Raw genomic sequence first — 6,000 nt, forward strand, 5'->3', positions numbered from 1 at the left:
GATGTGAGTTTTTAAGCTGCAGTCGTATTTCTGTTTTGAGGTAGTTTTTTGCTGCTTTTGCCTCTGAACCTGTTATGGTGTCATACATGCACATGTATGTAGACACAGCACACACATTCATATGATTTTTGATTGTTTTATCTTTTTGAATTTCGTGATTGATAGTACTTGAACTGCTTAGGACCTAGAGAAAAAACTTGAGTCTTCTTATTGTAAAAGATGGAAAGAAGTCTGTAACAGAGGGTTATGTATCTTTATTTCCCATTTCCGCAACACACTTAGTTTATGTATGCCCTTGTGCCCTTGTACAGCTTGATGCATTGGGCTTGCCCCTAAAAATTACGGTATTTCTGCAATATGCAAATAGGTACTTTGCTATGGTTTCAAGTAGTTTGTGGCTACAGCTCAAAGCTTCCTTATAAATCAACAATCTCAGTAATTTTCTTAGTATAACCTACTCCTGGATGGCTTTTACTCCAGTGGCTTCACCCAGTGGGTCATTGTATTGTCCTCTGTGTAACCTACAAATCACTTAGATGATACATACTTTGCTAAATGTTACCCAACATTGCTGGTGTCCTCAGAAATAAGAACATTGTTCTCAACTACACATGTTAATGCAACAAGGCTGGTAAAGACACAGGGAGAAATAGGAAGGAAAAACTGCATAGAGCTTGTTGAGTATAGCCAAAAATTCAGATTACGTCTAAGATTAATTTCAAATGCATAACCTACTGGAACCGCTCTAGGGAATGCACTCTGCCCTTAAAACTGCTTCCCTTTGAGCTGTTAGGTTATTCGTACAGATTGTCTTTAACACAGTATACCTAAACTAGCCAATAACTCCATAATGAAGTGGCCTCAAAAAATAAAGAGAACACACACATATCATACTTTCATCATTTTGGAAATTTGAATTACAGTCAAAGGAAAACAAGTAAGCTGATGCTGAGTGAAAAGACTTTTCACGTTAATGAAACAAACAAGAAGAAAAAAATGTGTTTTCTGTTGTTTCATTTGTTGAAAGACATCAGTTTTCACAAGTGCAAATTCTATGACAAAGCTCAAAAGTATGGAAAAAGCTAATTTGTGGTGAACACAATATTGTTATTACTTTGTTTGAGCAAGAAAGAATTAAAATGGTGGCTCGAAAGCTGCACCATCTGTGTTTTATCTGGGAGAAAACAAGAGAGCACTACTTGGAATAAATAAATAAATAACACAGATTATAATGGAAAAGGAATTAGTCCTAACAAAATAATTCAATAGAAACTGAAAATTGCTGACATTATTTTAAGGAAGAGTCTGTTAAAACTTGGCTGTGATTGAAATGGGTATAGTACCTTGTGTTTATATTAGGTTCTGGCAATACTTTCACACATGTATCCAAAGATACACTGCACATATCTTACATGCTCCTTTATGGTTCAGTTGGTTGTACTCTTCACTGGTGTGGGTGGTCAAAAGTTCAAATTCTATTGGACTGAAAATGTGACATTGCTGTGGTCAAGTTTGTTGAGGAATACAGAAATTGAAGGTAAATAAAGCAATAGTACCTCTCCAACAAATTCTTTCATCCCTAATCTACATGATGTTTGAAACTAACATTACTTTATTCTGAGGAAAGAAAAATGCTTCCATGTGTATTTTGGTGACCATACGTGCCTTATTTTCTTCCCTATGAACATTCTTGATCTTGGGCTAAGATTAGATGTAATCTTGGTGAGGCTATGTTACAGGAAGTTCCTCGAAAGCAATACAAGTGTAGGAAATGTCCCCTCCTCTAAAACTAGTGTCTGTGTACAGTTTAATGTAAAATGCTGTTTTAATGATGATTAATAGAACTGTTCTAAATATTACCTGTATGTACTGTGTGTTTACCTTTTAACAAAGTACTACATGGTGAGGAGGAGGAGGAAGGTGTAATCTTGACTCAGTTTAGTGTGTAATGAATAGAGTTACAGTTGAGTAAGAGTGACATTAATATTGAACCATGAAAGAATCTATGTGGCTCTTGCCCATCTTTGCATGCCTATGTGCAGGAGATTATGGTTTATTGAGTGGTTGGGGTGAATTTTGATACCTTTCTAGAGGTTGTTATCAAGAGCTGGTATGTTCCCGTTGTGTGAAAACGTTGTTGATTGTTTAGAGCTCTTCATCTTTGGATGGGGATTTACTTTCAAATTATATTTACAGAAATAAATGAGGAGTGAAGTGAAGCAGATTCTATTCAAGGTGATTTTTTGATTTGAAGAACTTCACTGAACCTTTATCTTTTCTGAATGAAATCAGTTATAAGACTAGATCCATTTAACTAACCTCAGCAAAACTTCTGCTTCTCTTGACTTCAGTTAGTGGAGGTGAAATTCCAAGATGGATGTGAAACTCAGAGCTGAGGGAATCCCTGGCCACCCATCACAGCAGCTGCCTGACTCCAGTTAGGTGGCTTGTGTCTGATTTAATCTTTTATGGCACAATCAAAGCTCCAGAGTTGAGCATCTCTGTGTCTTGGGGGTTTTTCCTGCTGATTCCAGTGTAGCAGCTATGTATGTTATACGCCTTGAACATGTAGTTACGTTGATGGTGGATTCTGTATTTTGAGTAAGGTAGGCAGGACACTAGATAGAATTTTCAAGCTGCTCTCCAGCAGCATGGCTAATTTCCCTCTTGCTGTCCTCCCACCTCACCAGTAAATGACCCAAAAGCCTGATCATAGCTAAATAACATTGGAAGTGAATGTTTGCTTATTTCAGTGAAAGTATTACACCAGAAATGACGCTTCACAGAAAGGCCAGTGGTAATCCCATCATAGCCAGACCATTTTTTGACAGTGATATTGAATGCCATAGTTTTCCTTAATAATTCATGTTGTAACAAAAAAGCCTCAAATTAAAGCATGTGTTTCTGCTTTTTCAAATAGCTCCTTGCACATGTGCTGACTTTGCAGCTGCTTCCTGCAGTCTTTGACTTCTGTAATTAGGACAACCGGTCAGCCCAGCTAATGATATTAAACTGACTGGTCTAGAATGTAATTTATCTCAAGGGTTTAATTTGCTGAGTATGGGGCAGCACAATACAAGGATTGCATGCAAGATGGATGTAAGTTGATTTTTTTTAGCTCTTGTTGCCAAGTTACAATGAAATGTTATCACAATAGATTGTCTGCATTTAAACAGCTGAAGATTTCACCTGAAAAGAGCCACGCTGATGAAAACTGATAATATACAGATTTCTCTGAAAAGAGGAAAATAAAACAAAAAATCCCAACTTGTGAACAGAATCATTTTGTATTCCAGACAGGTTAAAAAATAGCTGTTCAGACCCCAGAGACTATGACACGTGCTACAGTAGGTACCCTTGCTGTCAGGTATCATATCTAAATGGTAAGAAAAAAAAAATTAAAAAATAGCAATAATAATAATAAAAAACAAAAGCAAATCCCAAAAATGCTGAAGTCTCTACAGTTGTCCAAATGATTAGAAATAATCTTAAAACATAATGCTGGTAAATGCTTTCCAGTCTTGTAGAATGAAAAAATGTACCATATTCTGGTGGAAAATGAGCTAGAATCTGTGCTGACACTTTAAGCCATTGTCTTACCTCCTCAAGATCCATACCAAAGTCATTTAAGTTCTCTGAAATAAGAATCTGTTTTCCCCTCATCTAATTAAAAGATTGCATGGAGGGGCAATAACTAAGGGGAGTGCTTATTACTTCTGTCTTTGAGTTAATTCCAAAAATATTCATGCTGGATCAATAGACTGTGGGTCTTGGTGACTATCTGGCCGCTGAACAGTGGTCAGCACCAACTGCTGATACCTGTTTGGTCATCTCTCTAGATGTGATCAATGTGGGACCCGTCATCTTCATTGAGTAGAGATTCCTTTTCATAGCACTAATGTCAGGCAGTTCGTTGTGGATTTAAAAGTCAATAAACTGATTGCCAGTATACAAGAGGTCTGAACAAATAAACGTGTAAGATATTGCACAAAAATACCATATAATGTGTAACAAATGTACGTTCATCCATTTACAATTGCAACACTTTCCACAGTACAGAGAACATGTAAACTAAACCAAATGTCTTCACTGCAGTTAGACCATTAAAGATCTAAAGGTACGATTGTACAATTCTGCAGTGTGCACTACCTACTCTGATATTCTGTTCATAGATTGGGAAAAGCACAATGCTGAGTTAATTTTAAAGGTGTCACCCTTGGAAGTAAGCCATTTGGTAAAAAGCATTGGATTGACAGAAATGAAGCTGTAGATGTTCAGTAAAGCTTTTCATTAAAATCACTACTAAAAACTGTCAATCAACCCCAACAGAAACCTGCTTAGGTAACACTGCTTTAAATACTGTACCTGTTCAGAAAATGGAAGAAGGGAATTTTGCCAGGATTTCAGAAATGGGAGAAGAAGCTTTCCCCTTTACTTTAAATTCCTGTGCCAGAGACATGTGCTGTCCTTGCAAAAACCTTCCTGCAACACTGAATTTTTGATTCACAGAAGAAAAACCACAGAGAAGAATACAGACAGAATATGTAGTGCAGTGCTCTCTGTGCTTCAGCAGACTTGTTCTGGTGGTTTCAGTGAGCACTACTTTTGAAAAGCCTGAAAATGGATTGTATGTATTTGATCCTACAAGAATCCCTCAGAGGGAGGGGAAATGACAGGGAAACGTTTCTGTGGACTCTGGAATTTCAGCTCATTAAAGTGATAAAACAACTGCCATGGGAACGAATCCATACGGTGACCATGACAGACGCCTGATACACTATATTCCCAGCAGCAGAATACCAATGCCTGATCATTTAGCAGTATTGAGAAGCTTATTGTGTTCACAGGAGCAGGTGGTAGTGCTGCTGTAAAAGTTGCATTAAGGGGAGAAAACACAGTGCCTATGCTCTATTTTGACCTGCCATCTCTCCTCCAGGCATAGCTGGGTGGAACACACAGGGTTAACAAAAGAAAGGCACTCTGGTGGCATGTAATGCCAGGTGTTCAGACACCCACTGAATTAGTTCCAGTGCCAGATTTTGTACACAGATTTGCACCCTGAAACCGTTGGGTGACTTTAGGGTAAAAAAGACTTTTAAATCTCTTACCTTGGTCTAGACCAGTGTAGCTTTTTGGTTGTTCTCCGTCCACTAACAGAAAAAGAGAAATTAATGCCAGATTCCAGTGAGTCATCCTAAATGACAGAGTAGGCTCACTCTTTGCACCGGCTGCTGGCTGCCTCCGCTGTGTGACAGCTGCTGGCTGGCTGGGGAGCAAGCGTGTCCCATTCTGCAGCCTGCGGCAGGGGGAGAGGGGAAGGCAGCGCGGGGAGAGGAGGTGGGAGAGAAAGCCGAAGAGAACGACCAGAAGAGAGAGGAGAGAGGCAGAGGCAGGAATATACCATGTGGCTGCGTGCTCTCTTTCTGTCTGGTGCTCAGCATTGCAACGCGCCACCGAGAAGTTACTTTTAATACGTGATACTCTCTGATTTTAGAGCCTCCTTACTCCTGCCCTTTTTCAGTCTGTGCTCAGAGGAACTTCCCAGCATTTCTGCAATTACATTGTCATCTCTCTCATTTGGAGACTGGCTTGCAGGCTGTACACGGAACATATTCAGTAAAGGAAGCCTATCTTGTGGCTGTGTGGAAAGCAGTGCATGGTTTCTTGCACCAGTTTTATAGTCTGATTATCTGAGAGTGGGAAGCCAAGGACAAGGGCAGTAATTTTGGCCTCAGAGGGGAAAAAACAAAATACAATGCTGGGAAGCACAAAATTGTACACGAGATTGTTGGGGAGAGGGACATTTCCTGGTTACACCTAACGGAAAGGAAGGTTGGGATAATTTCTGAGCCTCTGGTTTATCATCCTTGCATGTGTGTCTGCAGATCAGAAATCAGTGCTAGAGACAGACTCTTTCCTGGGGATTCACAAAGTGAATTCTCAAGAGGAAAAAGCAAGCTGTTAGAGTGGGTAACATTGCATTAAATGGCAGAAGCTTCT

At 39.2% G+C, this 6,000-nt stretch overlaps 1 protein-coding gene across 2 annotated transcripts in view; it reads right to left on the reverse strand.

The window, feature by feature from the left end:
* The window catches only part of RASGEF1A (RasGEF domain family member 1A), a 166,327-nt gene extending 160,909 nt beyond the window's left edge, over nucleotides 1–5,418 (reverse strand). For both annotated transcript variants that reach the window (XM_057416383.1, XM_057416381.1), the window contains exon 1: nucleotides 5,109–5,418. The gene's annotated coding sequence lies outside the window, so the exon portion shown is untranslated. The remainder of the gene's footprint in view (nucleotides 1–5,108) is intronic.
* Between the last annotated feature and the right edge of the window lie 582 nt (nucleotides 5,419–6,000).

Source organism: Pezoporus wallicus, unplaced genomic scaffold (assembly GCF_028554395.1).
Source record: "Pezoporus wallicus isolate ANWC-B61680 ecotype Strahan unplaced genomic scaffold, APGP_CSIRO_Pwel_v1 contig_2012, whole genome shotgun sequence".
Taxonomy (NCBI): domain Eukaryota; kingdom Metazoa; phylum Chordata; class Aves; order Psittaciformes; family Psittacidae; genus Pezoporus; species Pezoporus wallicus.